The sequence below is a fragment of the Phascolarctos cinereus genome, unplaced genomic scaffold (assembly GCF_003287225.1).
Source record: "Phascolarctos cinereus isolate Bilbo 61053 unplaced genomic scaffold, phaCin_HiC Scaffold_4;HRSCAF=312, whole genome shotgun sequence".
In the NCBI taxonomy this organism is placed as follows: Eukaryota; Metazoa; Chordata; class Mammalia; order Diprotodontia; family Phascolarctidae; genus Phascolarctos; species Phascolarctos cinereus.
The window spans coordinates 430,294,830-430,312,179 of NW_027555847.1; the positions used below are offsets into that span (position 1 = coordinate 430,294,830).

At 34.1% G+C, this 17,350-nt stretch overlaps 1 pseudogene; it reads right to left on the reverse strand.

The window, feature by feature from the left end:
• Window positions 1–14,941: 14,941 nt before the first annotated feature.
• LOC110217990 (heat shock cognate 71 kDa protein pseudogene) lies at window positions 14,942–16,715 on the reverse strand (annotated as a pseudogene).
• Between the last annotated feature and the right edge of the window lie 635 nt (window positions 16,716–17,350).

Genomic DNA, 17,350 nt, shown 5'->3' on the forward strand with positions numbered 1-17,350 from the left:
TGGAACTAGTTAGTCAATAATATAAATGCATTTTCAATGTTAAGAATAGTGAATTTCTATGGAACCCTTTTTTAAAAACATCTACTTGTTTGATGTGTTAACATCCTTTTTAATAAAACTTCAGTAAGGGTCCAGCTAGGTGTACAGTAGATAGAGCACCAGCCCTGGATTCAGGAGGACTTGAGTTCAAATCTGGCCTCAGATACCTAACACTTAACTAGCTGTGTGACCCTTGGCAAGTCACTTGATTCCATTGCCAAAAAAAAAAGCTTCAGTAAAATTAAAGTTTTGGGGTTTTTTTGCTATTCACCAGCACATATCAATTATTTTTCCAAAGTTCTGAAATATAATAGAGAGTAGAATATTAAACTATCAGGTTTATCATAGCTTTAATGGGATGATAACAAAATTGTTTTAATAGAAATTGTTAATTAGATGGTCATGTTCTGGGGAGGGTTTTTCTTGTCTTATCTGAAAGAGCATTTATTTTCTCATGGTTCCATTTATCTTCTAAGTAGCCTTTCTTCATGGAGAATAATGCAGAATGTTTCTATTTATCAAACAACAGGTTTCAATTTTGGCTTTTTATTAAATGATAAAGTATTCTATTTTGCTCTTTTTATTCCTCAAATAATCAAAAAACTCTTAAAATTTTCATTTTTGTTCTATGTCTTTCCTGTAAAATAACCTTTTAAAACCTTGTAAGAAGTTTATTACGTTCCAAAATAGTCTTACCTAAGAGTTTACTATATAATTAATTAACTTATCTTTCTACATGTTGAATTAACTTTAAAGGAGAAGAGGTTACAGAAAGATTATTGTAGAAGGGAGACCTGAAAATGGAACTGGAATACAAGAAGTATTCTAACCTTTCCACTATGTCCAGTGAATCTGGAGATGAATAAAAGGAGAACTGGTATTGGAAAGGGTCATCAGGGAAGCTATCATTATGAGGATGCCAGAACTAAGTAAGTATTAAGAATACGGAGGGAGTGAGAAAAGAAAAATTTTAAGATGCCAACTAGTTTGTTTCCTTTGGAGAAGGTACATTAGAGAGTTTTGAGTTGGTGAACTGAAATGAGTTGAATGAAATAGAAAAAACAATTCCTTAGTTGACCTATGATTTTTGATAACACAACTTCATTTAGTTATCCAAGTTCCACTCCTTGTATCTGTTTGTCCCCAATCAATAGTTGTTCAATTATGTCATAGGGTTTACTGAAATGATGCAGTAATTTGTTCAGGGATGAAGATCCATGGAAGCAAAATTTCAATAGATTTCAGGAAATGCTTGGCAAATTCAGAACAAAAAGGGAGCCAATTTCTTTATATCATGGAAATAATTTCATACTAATGACTTATGTTCCAGGAATATATTATCTTTCTTCTCAGCCAGTAGCAAATGTTATCAGGGTTTCACTGAGACAAAGACTTCACTGTAAGTACTATATGAGGAAGTGGGAATTTCTAAAGTATCATTTAAAAACAGTTTTTGGTCTGCATTTATTAATAGATGCAGGTAAAACTTGAAGAGCAATTGAGGTTATTAAAACCTCATTTATAGTTTCCATTCTGCTTAGTAACTTTATGCTTTATAGACATGTTAGTAGCAGGGCTATCAACATTTTAATAAATATTTTTGAAAATTATAAAATGTTTGTTGGGCTATTTATTCATGTATTTGGCCAAAAAATATGCTCATGAAATACAGCATATAAATCAAAGGATGGTGTTATTTTTCCTTAATAATATCTAGATGGTTTATAAACTGTAATAGAAATATCTTTTTTATTCTTTACTGCATGATAATAACCAAAACATCTCCTTTCCATAAGTGACCATAATATCTTTTTTCTTTCCAACATTTCAATTCTCCTTGTAAAATGTCTAAACTCTAAATTCCTTTTACTTTTTTCTCAAGTTTTTTTCTCCTATTCAATATTTATTTGGACCCAAATTTTGACTAAGTTATTTAAAATATGTATACTAAGTCATTTTAGTTATATCTTGACATAGATAATGCTGTAACAGTAACTTATTTATTACTTAACTAAAGTAATGGAACAAATTCAGCAAACAATTAACAATTGTCTAGTGTTGAGACCATATACAGTTAAAGCTGAAAACCCTATGGAGATAATTGAATCTAAATTATCTTTTTATAGAGAAGGAACATTAGACCTAGAGAGATGAAATCAATTGCCCAAAGCAACATAGCAATTTAGCTTCCTATTATAGAGCTAGAACTAAAGTATCTCGATTTCTAACCAAATTCTATTTTCACTACAACATCTGCATTCTTGTTGGTAGAGTAAATAAGAGTGATTGTCAATACCTTGTAGAAGTCTTAATGGTGTCCAAGGGATTATGGAATAATTAAAATGGGTTAAGTAGAATGTATCACAGAAATTTGATGTTAGTTTCAAAGACGGTTTTAGTTCAGAACTGGCTGATGGATTTTATGTAATGTAAGGATAAAGGATGTAACATGTGGTTATAACCCACAAGAAGAGGTAGAAATAACCAGGCCAATACTGAGTAATCTTAGTATTAAAGAGGTGAGGGATATTTGAAATGAAACATAAAATCTAAGAATCAGAAGGGGTTTCAGAGATCACGTAGATCAAACTTTATCTGACCAAGATAACTCCCTATGATATGTCCAGTAAATATATACTTCAATATCTTTAGTGATAATGGGCTCTAATGATAAGTACATTTGCCTTTAAATGAAAAAAAAAATCCTTCTTTGCAACTTTCACTGGTTGCATCTAGTTTTAGCTCCCAGGGGCAAGCACAAGTTTAATCTCTTTCTCCAAAGGGCAGACTTTCATATTCTCCAAGAAACCTGCTGTGATTCCAGTCTTCTCTTTTCCAGAAAAAAAAAAAAACTAGCATTGTAAACCTAGTCTTATTTGTCATGACTTCAAAAACTTCTATCTTACTATTTGTTTTCCTCTGAATACTCTCCAGGCTCATTAGTGGCCTTCCTAAAATGTGGTACCAAGACATCAAGAAATTATTCCGGGTGCTGTATGGCAAGATTATTACTTCATTAGTTATGTACATTATCCCTTTGTTAATGAAATTTAAGATCACAACAGGTTATTTGGCTATCATCCCATATGTTTCACTCATATTCAAAAAGGAGTCCATCAGTATTCTTATATTTATTTTTGTTTATTCCTAGATAAATGATTTTCTGGCTGTGTCTTGTCAATCTTATACTGATAACATTGGTTTTCTTTTAAACCCAAGTATAAGATGTTGCAGTTAATCCCATTCAATATTAATTATTTTATTAGTCAAAGACCACTCTTCTAGCCCAGAAATGTCTATTTGCATCTCAGTGTTTGGCAACGTGTTAGCTATTTCTCCCTGTTGGGTCAACTGCAAATTCTACAGTCATGTAATTTATCCTAGTCATTGACAAAAATATTAAAAGATGCAGCCATGCACAGAATCCTTCTACACTTTGCTAGAGGATTTCTACGAATTTAATATTGAACCACAAGGAATACTGTAGCCTCAAACGTCTGGCTGTCTGTGCCCTCTTAACTTCTGCAGTCCAGAAAAGAGAAAGGTTGAAAACTTCTAGACTGCTCTATCTCTACCTCCTTGACCTGGTGGTGTAGTACTTTATTCTGTATTCTGTGGTTTCAATCTCCCTCTCTTCCTCTCTCTAGAGAGACAGAAATACCACCTAGCCTTCCAGATGCTAGGCAGGCACTGATTCAAGGTGATTACAACCAATAGAAATTAAAAAAACAGGTTCATGGGCTGATAAAAGAAAAGACTACATTCTATATTTTCATTAGTTTAAGAAACTTCAAGGATGGATATACATCAGCAATTCATCTATAGTTCAGTATGAAATATATACTGGAGTTTCAGTATGAAATACATAGCATAAATGATTCAATATGTCCCTAGGTGATCTCTTTGACCATCAAACCAGGAGCGAGGTCCAGTTTATATAGTCCATAACACACAAAAATCTCATCAGAGCAGCCACCTGCCTCCAGTACTCATAGCATATTTGGACACCATTTACAGTCATACCTAACAAAATAATGGAGAATGAACTCCATCCAAAAATTGTTAAATCTGTGTGTATGTGTGTGTGTGTGTGTGTATGTGTGTGTATGTGTGAGATGGACCTCTTTGACAGTATGTTTATGCCTATGAACTACTTCATAGAATAATGTTTTAAATACATAAAATAAATATGTTAGATTCCAAAGGAAACTATTTTCAAACACTGTTTCATGTGTTTATAAACATACAAGTTGATGTATATATGTACACAAACACATGTATATATAAATATTTCTATTTCTATTTATTGATATAGAGACACCATGCATATGTATCTCTATATCAATATATAGTAGAATTAAATATTGATATCAGTATTGATATTCCACCCTTTTAGCTAATAAAAGTGTAGGCAGTATGGGTTTTATCTTCCCTAATGATCTCATCCTCTTGTCATTTCATGTTCCTGACTTCATCCATCCTGAATCTCCTTGGTGTATCTAGAAGAATGGACTCTGGATTTCCTGACTGCTCTTTCCATTGAGGTATTATGGATAAGGAAGGTCATACAACAAGCGACTTTCCCCAGGTCTTTCTGTGATACTGAATGACATTTCTTGAGCATTTTATGCTTAACTACCCTCACATTCCAGTAAGAGGGACATGCATAATATCTTCTTGGTAAAGCATCTTCACTTGATTTTACCAATTTTTTTAGCTCAGATTTTAAAGAGATCTAGTGTTGGCATTAGGATGTCTCTGATATGTGTGGAATAGTGAAATTTAAACACTTTAGCTTTAGTTTTACTAAATTTTACTAACTTCTTAAATGCAAATATCTCTTTCTCCACATGATCCCGTACTTAAAACAGGCTCTTAACCTGTACTGACCACATCTGCCAGAGAATATATTATTTTTCTTCCTCACTCTGGTATAATTTATTTTCCTTTCATATTATCTATTAGTTTGTTTCTTCTTTTAAAAATAAATTGTTAAATATGTATAACCTTGATAATTTTAATTATTTTATAATTAAATAATATATTGCATGTTAAATATGATCTATGGTAAATATATTTAATAACCTTTGTACTCTAATTTTATTTATAATTGAATTTTATTTTAGACTCAAATACTAGAACACAAATACAAAATAGAAAAAGTCTTGTTGCTTTTAATATTTTATCCTTTATCTGGGAGTTTTGGAATTTGACTATGATATTTCTATGAGTTTTCCTCATAGAATCTCTTTTAAGTGGTGATGGATAGATTTTTTCTATTTCTACTTTCACCTTTGTTCTAATGCTTCAGGACAAATTTTCTTTATTTCTTGTATTATTATATCATGATTCTTTTTTTGATCATAGCTTTCAGTTAATCTGATTATTCTTATATTTTTATCTTCTTGATCTATTCTCTAGATCTATGGATTTTCTTATGTTTCACTATCTCTGCTATTTTTCATTAATCATATTTTGTTTAATTATTTCTTGATCTCATTATTTCACTGACTTCACCTTGCTCAATTCTAATTTTCAAGGTGTAATTTTCTACCTTAATATTCTGGACCTCCTTTTCTAATTTTTTGACTTTCCTTTCATAATCTTCTTATTTTTCTTGGGTTATTTTTTTTTTCAGTTTTTCCTCCATCTCTCTCATTTGATTTTTAAAGTTGTTTTAAAATTTTTCTGTGAATTATTTTTTGGACAGGTGATCATTTGCCACTCTTTAGGGTAGAAGGGGATTTCTTTGCTTCAATATCCTCCTCTGAAAATGAACACTGGAATTCTCTATTCCCACAATATCTTTCTATAGTTGGAGTCTTTCTCCTTTGCCTTTGCATTTTTTGTAGTAATAGCTTAATTTTTGTAATCATCTGTAGCCTTGGGGTAAGGAGGATGGTGCCTCTTACCCCAAATCTTCAGTTCTCCCTTCTACCTTGGAACCAAAGCCAAACCTCCATTCTCCTGTAAGTGCCCACAGCTAGGGACCTTCTGCCCCACTTCTGTACTCACCTGTTGTGTGCCGGTTCCTTCTCATCCCCTGCTGCTCTCCACAGCACTGCTGGGTCTGGCATTCCTTGTTGTCAGCAGAGATTCTTGCCATCTTCCCAGGCTCAGAAGCCCAATCCTCCTCACTATACTGGGGGTAAAAGTTCCTGTAGCTGGGACTGAGGCAGCCTCCCAAACTAACTAACCCCAGGGCTTTCTGTTTGTTTTTAATTGAGGGCTTCTAGCCTGGAGGTGTTTACTCTTCAGAGAGACCAAACCTCCTACTGGAATTTTTCTTCTAATCTTCTCAAATTGTCCCAAGAAGTTCCCTGTTTTGCCCCTATTCTTATCTATTTTTAGCTGTACTTTGTTGCCCCAAGGTGCTATTTTGTCTCTTTTTGTGGAAGAAAATCTTGGGAGCTTGGAATTTTCTGACCTACTCTGCCATCTTCCTGGAATCCTCTCTCCTGTACTCTAATTTTAAAAGAAATGTGTTAATTGATATATCTCTACCTCTATCTTTATCTATCTAACTACATCTATATATTTTATAAATTATATATGTGTATATATTGGCATCTATATATATGGGTATACATATATTTATACATATGTATCTCTATAGGCATAGTTTGATCTTTATAAGTATATAGATATATGGAGAATTTTTAAAATATAGCTATATTTATCTATATACCTATTAACATATTTATAGACATATCCCCATATCTACTTGTAAATATAAAAATAATAGAGAATGATCTAATTTATAAAACATCTACATAACTATATAGAGAGAACTAATCACTAAAAAGATAGGTAGATAGATAGATAGATAGATAGATAGATAGATAGATAGATGGATAGATAGATAGATAACACAAACAATGGGGAGAAATTCAATAGCTTCTTCATCTTGCTTCTCAGCAAGTAACCCCTCTCTGTAATGGATGATGCCCCTTCTGTCTACAATTTATCATGTATGCCTATTTTCACTCAAACCATCTCTCATCCATCTGATCCCTCCATCTTTTCTGGGCCTACAAATTTCATGTAGTTTTGAAATCTCTTTTCTCTCAAGTCAGACTTAGTATAGTCAGTTACTAACCCCCTCCAGAGGGAACTATATCATTCTTACAAAAGGGAATAGATTATTTTTAGATATAAATTAGATACTGAAATATTTGAGTGCGGACATTCAACCAGTTCATAATCTACTTCATTTGGCACATTTGAAAAATCTATTCCACAATAATGCTATAAGATAATTTGTCAAATGTTTTATAAAAAAATCTAGGAAACACATGTGTGTATATATGTGTATAAATTTAGATATACAGCCAAATATACATGTACACACATACATGTGTAGGAGTCATAGTATTCCTGATTTAACTCTATAGTAAGCTTTTAACAAAATAAGATTGATTTATTATGTCCAGTTCTTGATGAAACTATAATGTCTCTTTTTGTTCATTGGTTCATTAAATTTCCCCTTTTTTTCTACGATTTTGTAGAGAACCCAAGTTAAGCTCACTAGCTTACAGTTTACACACTGTATTTTCTTCCTACTTGCTTAGTTATTGTGTCTTCAAAATCTTTCTACACCAAAGATTTAATTTATTTGGGCATAGCATCTTGAACATATCAAGGGCAGCTAAATGTTTTCTTATTTTCTTTTGATTTCTCTGAAGTAGTAACTCATTATTAAACATTTTAATTTCTGTTTTCCAGTAGAGATGCCAGTATTATTTACTGAAAATAGTGAGGATATCATTTAAGTATTTTGGGAATGTCAGTGAAAATATATTCATAGGAAAAATGGCTGGTAGCCAAGAGGAATTTGTGAAGGGTAGGAGTAGCCTTTTTTCATTCAGGTCAGACAAAAACACATTTCAGTATCTTGGGAGATGTTTGTCAGAAATAATGAGCTTTGGAAATATTAAGGTAGATAAACCTATAAGGTACTATATTAAAGGTGGTTTGCCCACCATTGTCATGTACATTTGAGAACAAAAAAAAGGTTTTGATCTCTTTAGTTTTCATTGTTGAACTGTGTTCACTTGTTTCCTTGATGGCCTTTTGAGAAATTTTTATTTTCAATTAATTTGATTCACAGTGATCAAGAAATCTATTTAATCTGTGATTCTGTCTGTCATCTAAATGATGCCATCTTAAGTGTGTTAACTGGAGTGTTTGAGCATGATGGAATATCACTTTCCTCCTCTTCTTTGTTTTTGTCCGTATCTCTTTTTCTTCTTTCCTTGAAGCTCAAACTATAAAGACCCATTTGTTAGTGTCTCTACTAAAGCAATGACTTCTGCTTTCAAGCTGATGTTATCTGTGCAACTGCCTCTTTCTATATACCATACTGAATTAGTTCAAATTGGCTGAAAACCTAAGGTTGTATGTCCCCATAATTGAACTTTCCAGAACTCATAGCAAAACTTTTTTTTCTTTCTTTTTAGTAGAAAGAGCTTACTCTTGGGATTGATGTTCTTTTTGGTTTTGAGTTTATTTTATGATGGCCTTTTTACCCCCTTGTGGTTTGTATATTGGTTGTGCTGTATTTGAGCAGTGTGGTTAACCTTGCTGTCTTTTTTCTCATGTTGTTTATCTTTGAGTGCATTCTGAAAATCAAATCCTTAAGTCCTTTGAGTCTTATTATTTTTAGTTTAACTTTAAAGCAACTACAATGCTAAATTCTGAAAGCCCAACAGTCTTAGAGGTATTGCCTGATAGGTAGAATAACAAACAAACAAACAAAAATACTGATATCGAAATGATATCATTCCTTATTTCCACCCTGTCACTTGTGTTTCAGCTCAACCTCTCAATTGAAATTGCTTATAGTAAACTGTAAGTCATTGCCTTACTTAGGGAGTTGCAAAACCTGATAGATAAGGATACACAAAATATTTATTAATATACCCAAAGTACTATTGTGTCAGGCTACTGCAGTGATTCTTTTTTTCTCCTTATAAGTGTATTAACTTTTTTTTAAAGAAAACTTATATGACATCTGCAGGATAATGGATTTATCTTTTTTAGAATCATCACTTGGTTGTTATAACTTATAACATCACCACACAGGGTTGTTGCTTGCAATGTCCACTGGGGAAGAATAAAAACACACAAGATAAGTGTTGGAAGAAAACACTCATTGGTGCATCACTAGTTAATTAAGATAAAAATGAGTTTCAGTCTTGATATGTTGGGTGCTGTATAGACATTCAAATATTCAGAATGTGTTTCAAAGAGGGTGATTGTTTTCTTCTTGTAGCTTCTTTTAAAACCTAATCCATGATATGGTTGGAATCTAATCTGTTTTCCTGTGTCCTGCTTCCTTAATGGCACTCCAAGCAGCCTTAGAATGAACTTAGCTTTTTTCCATCACCATCTTCTAGCTGTGTTGATTTTTGAAATATGGATTGAAATTGGTTAAAAAAAAAAGACTCTCCAAAAGTGTGAGTAAAAGATAAGAAGTTTATCAATTTCTTCCATCAGTGTAAAAAAAAAGGAAAACACAAGGAACAGACTTTTGTTCCTCCTTCTTGGGGTATGTGATAACAATTAGCATAATTACAATGGACATTTGTCAGCTGTAGCTATTCTCCAAGGGGAAATACATTGTGATTTTTTAAAGTTGGGCTGCTATCTACCCATGGACTTAAATTCATGCACAGAAGGGGATTAAAAAAAAGATGGGGCAGCTAAGTGGCGCAGTGGATAGAGCTCCAGTGTTAGAATCAGGACAACCTGAGTTCAAATTTGACCTCAAATACTTGACACTAGCTGTGTGACCCTACGCAAGTAACTTAACCCTGATTGCTCACCAAAAAGAAAAAAAGGGGGGCATAAGGGTAATTTGTTACACTTGTACTAAAAATAACATTTAGAACATTAGTAAACTGCAACACTAGGACATTATTTGTCTGTTGAACCTTTCAAGTACATCGTCATGTTAAATTCTTCCCTGAATTTGCTGCTTGAGGAAATCCATAGCCGTCAACTACCATTTCTAAAGCAGGAAATCTGACTTGAGAAGCACATACTGGAAACATTAATCGAGAAGAGAATGACAGCAGAATTAATGGCACTGAACACCAAATTGCAAAGAGGAGACCAGACCTATCAAATCTATGGGAGTTGTTCAAAGGGAAACAAAAGCAATAAATATTGACTAACAAGCTTTGTTTATAGTTTGCCAGGCTTTTTAGAAGGCCTTTGAATCAGCACTCCCCTGAGAAAAGATTAATCTGTAACTTCATTAAGTAATGTAGAAACACAGTCTTTTTAAAAGTAGATAAAAAAGGTAAGATGCCAAACAAAATCTCTGATTTCCTTGAAATGTCAGTTATTTATGAAGTTAAGATGTATTAAAAGACTATTTTTAAATTAAAATTACACATATTATATAATACTGATTTCATAACATTATTAAAATTATAAATATGTTTTATAATTATGCGTTTAAAATAATTATTTCACTCTAAAACATTTAATTATGAAATGATAGTAAAAAAATTAAAAGGTAAAAGAAAAAATCTTAAACTGAAGAAAAGTGATAATCAAATAAGATATCTAAAGAAATTAATATTATATTGTAATTAATGCATTGTTCAAGTTGATTTCAAAATAAGAAGTAAGAGTTTTTGGAATGATCAAATGAAAATATAGCAGTATCCTAAATGTGCACAAAATACAATATAGGTAAAATTCAATGGCATCTGTGGTGCAAATTTTGGAAACACAGTTTTATTTTAACAGGGACAGAGGTAGCATAGCCAAGATGAAAACACTATAGATACTTTTGAGTACTGATGCAATTCTGACTACCCAGAATAGGTTAGTATTGAGTTCTAAGCCCTTGTTTTTGTCAGGAATCATTCCATAGCAACAATCAATGACCTAAAAAGTAAAGACAGAATTAATAATTTGTTAAAGACTATATTCAGAGTGGTTAATGCTTTTAGGTATGCAAGTAAATTCCAAGGCAAAAGTGCCAAGAAAGATGAACCAAGAGCAAGTTAAGTAGCCAAAGAGGAATCAAGATATACCAAAGAAACATTCCAGAAATATTTAATGGCATTTCTGATGAGTTTTGGGGTCTCAAAGAAAATTTTGTTCAAATGACTTTTCAAGCCAATTGATTTCAATTTGGTCTGCCTTTGAATTTCAACTGAACCTTAAAGTCCTGTGTCAGTATACTAAAAATAATCATATTTTTTGAAACTGTTATAAAATGTCTACATATCAAGACATTTGATAAAATTTTTCTTTACTTCCTTTTGGTCTATAATGACATGTGTGGGAGGAATGGGAATTTTGTTTCTATTTACTTTGTGCCCATTTTATATGTGCATATTTATCTATTGTTTGCCCTTTGGAAAATAAACTCCTCAAGGTAAGAGATTTTTTCATTATCATTGTATCCACAAAGGTCAGAACAGACTCTGGGATATAGTAAAGGTTTAAGAAATGCTTGTTGATTGATTAATAATTTGTGGATTAAATCTGAACTATTTAGGCTTTTGTGATTTTCACTTAAGGTTGGTGGTAATGAACGTAATCAGTAAGAAGAATGATTTTAATTGATAAATATGAATAAAATGGGGAAGGCTTTGGTTGTATGAGCAAGACAATTTTAGGTTTAATATGTCCCAAAGGAATAGATAGAAAACATCACTGCCTAAGTGATTAAGGTAATCCAATTTTAAGAGGTAAGAAAATGTAAACCTAATCTCAGCTTTCTCTTTAATCACGTATTTCCTTCTTACTTTATAAAATAATATTCATCTTGTTTAAGGAGCTCAAAGAGTAAAAATGAAAAATAAAGCCTAACTCCAAAATGAAAGATGTATGTTAAAAAGTTAAAAGTATGAACAGTTATCCTTACATAAAATATCTTTAACAAATTCACATTAACTTCACAAAAGACAAACTTCAAGGGTCTTTATGAATTTTGTTAAAACAATTTCTCATTAGTAATGTGTCATTCCACGTATTGTGTTTGTTAGAATCCCCATGTCAGTACCACCCCTTTCTTTTTAGTATTAGGAGATACTCTATTTTCCAGAGCTAAGGCCCAGCAAATAAGCTGTACCCTGAGCTTGGCATAACAATACTCCTATGCATTCACCCTCTGGATGAACTCAGCCGCAACAAAATCCCAGAATTGTTTCATACTAGCACCAGGTGGTCCTTGAGCTCAGTTAAGTACCTGCAGAAACTATATTCCAGTCATGCAGTCCTGCTATGAATCAGATTTTTTGTTTTGTTTCTGTTAGCTCTTATTGTCAGGACTACAGTTCACAGGATAGTCACTTACATTTGTCAAGGATCTTCTTTTTGTCTTCATCACTAATTTTGCTTTGCAGTTTTTCATACTTTATGGTAGCCTTCATATTGAAAGCATAAGATTTGAGAGAATTCTTAGAAGACATTTTATCTTGTATATGTGTTGAGATTTGCACGCGCTATAGCAGATCTCCTCGGTATCAGAGGAGGCCCCTGCACATGCGTCTAGTTTCCTTCCTCCAACTTTCATGACAAAGATTCTAGAGTGGTTTACAATTTCCTTCTCTAGCTCATTTTACAGATGAGGAAACAGAAGTAAACAGGGTTACGTGATTTGCCCAGGATCACACAGATAGTAAGTGTCTGAGGCCAGATTTGAACTCAGGAACATGAATCTTCCTAACTCTAGGCCTAGCATTCTATCCACTGTTCCACCTAGCTGAATAGATAGATAGATAGATAGATAGATAGATAGATAGATAGATAGACAGAGAGACATAAAGATAGATAGATATCAATAGCACCTTCATTAAGTGTCTATTATGTAATAAATACTGTGTTCTATGCACTGGGGATACAAGTAGAAGCAAATGAGAAAGATCATACCCTTAAGGAGTTTACATTCTAACAGGGAGAAAAAAAACACATGCAAAGGAACTGGAAAGGGGGAACAGCAGAAGGGAGGTATGATTTGGTCATGAAATTATATGGAGGTCTGGCACTAGGAAAGATAAAATAAAAATTCATTTATCACATCCCCTCATCCTAGGGTCAGAGTCCAGGTGTTTTATTGTTGTTATTTGTACATTTTGTTTTTTTTTTAAATTTTGTTTTGTTTTTTGGACAGCGGAAGATTAAGAAGATGGCAGAATGAAACAACACGCTTTGGAAATCGTGGCTGGGAGGGGCTGCTCAACTCATTTTGCTTCCATTTTATCTGTAAAGAAGCTGTATACAAAATATGTATGCGATGTTTTTATTACATTATAATATATATTATAATAACACTATTAATATGCAATTTTTGATTGAGGATGGCAGCAGAAAGTCATTAAGGATAAAAACTCAAGAAAAGTATTGAGATACTAAAAAATCATCTAGCTGCCTTTGGTGAGTTCAGATCACTGGGCCCAAATTATCAATCTCCGAGGATGAGTGTATATATTTCTGTGTCATTGGTCTTTGAAAAGTAATAGAGAATAGGTCTAGGGAGGACTATCACAGGACTAGCGAGAGACAAATATTGCCCTGATTTTCAAAAATGGAAAAAGAATGGAATCTGCAAATTATTGGAGCTTGCTTAACTAAATATAGAAAATAAATTTGATCATGTATCAATAAAGGGATCATGATAACCACTAAGGATTAGCCTGACTTCTTCAAGAACAAAATTGTCAGTTAACTTCATTTACAATTTGGACAGGGTTACTACACAGAACAAGGGAATGCCATAAACATGGTAAACCTGGGGGCAGCTAGGTGGCACAGTGGATAGAGCATTGGCCCTGAAGTCAGGAGCACCTGAATTCAAATCCAGCCTCAGACCAAACATTTGACACTTACTAGCTGTGTGACCCTGGGCAAGTCACTTAACCCCAATTGCCTAAAAAAAAAAAGAAAAAAAAACATGGTAAACCTGGATTTCATCAAAGAATTTGAAAAAGACTCCCTGCTCATCTTGTGGACAAATTGGGAAGTTGTCTGTGAAAAATAAAATTGTTGTTGGTGAGTTATTTCATTTGTGACACAATTTGTTGTTTTGTTGTTGTTGTTTGGCTAAGATATTGGAGTGGTTTGCCATTTCCTTCTCCAAACAGGGTTAAGGGACTTGCCTAGTGTTACACAGCTAGTAAATGTCTGAGCTCACATTTGAACTCAGGAAGATGAGTCTTCCTGACTCCAGGCCCTGCATTCTACCCACTCCACCACCTAGCTGCACTACAATAGTAGTGTTAAATTAATTTAAAACTTTCTTTGGCCAGATTTTAAAGGGAGTTATTAATGGTTCAATTTGGTAGAAAATTAGTGGAATCACAAAGAAGTGTCATTGACCATATGTATATGATGTTCAACATTTTTATAAATGACTTGCATGCATACATAGATGGCATGCTTATCCAATTTGCATATGAGATACAACCCTTCCTAATTTCAATGCCTTCCCTCTGTTAATGATTTCGTATTTATTTTGTATATAGCTTGGTTTATATTCGTTTTCATGTTGCCCCTCCCCCTCATACACACATTAGATTATAAGCTCCTTGAGGATGAGGACTGTATTTTGCCTCTTTTGATTTCCCAGCAATTGGCAGAGGGTCAGACACATAATAGGTGGTTAATAAATGTCTATTGAATTATTGGATTTAGATGATTATTCTTTTTTATGGTGCCAATTTTATATGGATTTTATTCTCCAGGACAAGAACTGCATTTCCACTTGTTTATAGTACTGATAAAGTACAATGTTGTTCAGTTCTCTCCCTTTGCACATATTAAAGTATTCAAAAAGCCCAGATTCACACAGTACCTTAAACGTTTCTTTTAAACTGCTACTGCCTGGGTTACAAATGTGAGTCCTTTAATTTTAGAAAGTTGTTTGTAATTTGGGTGTTTAGTCGACCTCTTCAATGGTGGGTCCAGAAGAAACATCTCCAGATGGGGTTGTTCCACCACCTGGGAACCCAACCAGGCATGGGAGGCATGCCCCATGCACTCTGTTACAGCTTAGTAATGATGGGGTTGGAGACCTTCTCCAATTCTTTCTGCTGATGCTCAAATTCTTCCTTCTCAGTAGTCTTGTTCTTTTCCAGTTGGTTGATTATTTCATTACATTTGTCAAGGATCTTCTTTTTGTCTTCATCAATAATTTTGCTTTGCAGTTTTTCATCCTTTATGGTAGCCTTCATATTGAAAGCATAAAATTCGAGAGAATTCTTAGAAGACATCTTGTCTCTCTGCTTCTAATCCTCAGTTTTGTATTTGTAATCCTCCTGGACCATACGCCCAATATCTTCTTTGCTCAGATAACCTTTATCATGGGTAATAGTGATCTTGTTCTCTTTACCTGTCCTCTTATCCACAGCAGAAACATTGTGGATGTCATTTGTACCAATGTCAAATGTTACTTCAATCTGAGGAACACCCCTGGGTGCTGGGGGATTCCTGTGAGCTCAAACTTGCCCAGCAGGTAGTTATCCTTTGCCATTGTTTTCTCTCCTTCATAAACCTAAATAAGTACACCAGGCAGGTTGTCTGAGTAGGTGGTAAAGCTCTGTGTCTGCTTGGTGGGGATGGTGATATTGCATTTCATCAGAATGGTCATAACTCCACCAGCAGTTTCAATTCCAAGAGAAAGAGCAATGACATCCAGCAGCAGCAAGTCCTGCACATTCTCAGATTTATCTCCAGACAAAATGGCAGCCTGGACAGCTGCACCATAAGCAACAGCCTCATCAGGATTGATACTCTCCTTGAGCTCCTTGCCATTGAAGAAGTCTTGCAGAAGCTTCTGGATTTTGTGGATGGGAGTGGAACCCCACACTAGGACAATGGCATGAATCTGTGATTTATCTAGTTTGACATAGCTTAAGGCCTTTTCCACAGGGTTCAGTGCGCCATGCAAGAAATCAGCATTCAGCTCTTTGGAACAGGCTCAGGTGATTGATGTATAGAAGTAGATACCTTCATAGAGGGAATCAATCTCAATACTGGCCTGAATACTAGATGAGAGGGTACACTTTGCACATTTACAAGTGGTGTGCAAATGGTGAACAGCCATCTTGTTGTCACTGATGTTATTCTTGTTCTTTCACTTGAACTCGGCAATGAAATGGTTGATCATTTTGTTGTCAAAGTCTTCCCCTCCCAAGTGGTTGTCCTCAGTTGTGGACTTGACCTCAAAGATGCCATCTTCAGTGATAAGAATGGAGACATAGAAAGTACCACCTCTTATGCCAAAAATCAACACATTTCTCTCTGCACCCACCTTTTTGTCCAAGCCATAAGCAATAGCAGCAGCAGTTGGCTCACTGATGATTTGGAGCACATTGAGATCAATAATGGTTCTAGCATCTTTGGTGGCCTGATGTTGAGAATGATAGAAAATAGGCTGGTACTGTGACCACAGAATTTGTGACAGTCTTCCCAAGGTAAGCTTCAGCAATTTCTTTCATCTTGGTCAAGACCATAGAAGATACTTCTTTTGGATTGAAACTTTTGGTCTGCCTTTTGTACTCCACTTGGACCTTAGGCATGCCAGTGTTATTCACCACCATAAAAGGCAAATGCTTCATGTCTGACTGTGTAACTGCTTCATCAAATCTGCAACCAATCAAACATTTGGCATCAAAAACTCTGTTGGTGGGGTTCATTGCAACTTGATTCTTTGCAGCATAATCAATTAAACATCTTGTGTTGGTGAAGGCAAAGTAGCTGGAGGTGGTCCTGTTTCCTAGGTCATTAGCAATAATCTCCGCTTTCCCATGTTGGAAGACTCCCACATAAGAATAAATGGTCCAAGATGAATGCCAAATGTGGGTCCTTTCGATATAGTTTCTGGGCAGTCGGGGTTCATAGCTGACCACTGTGAAGGAAAAAGAGATGTTGCTGTGGTTAGTAGTTATTTTCTTCTTTTTTTTCTTTTTCTTTTTTTGTTAAAGAGAAGTTACCTACTTTTCTTTTTTTGAGGGATAGGACCACATTCTGCTTTTCCTGTGTTTTTGCTTATGACTTTAGTCAAGTTACCTAGCCACTCAGCACCCCTAGGCAACTTTCAAAAACTTATAACAGACCAAGTACTGATTTCCCAGTCAACAAGCAATTATTAAACATCTACTAAGTGCTCAGCATTCTGTTAAATGCTGAGTGTACAACCAAAGGCAAAAACACTCTCTGCCCTCCAGGAATTCACAAACTAATGGGGAGACTATATATCTATATCTATATCTATATCTATATCTATATCTATATCTATATCTATATCTATATCTATATCTATATCTATATCTATATCTATATCTAT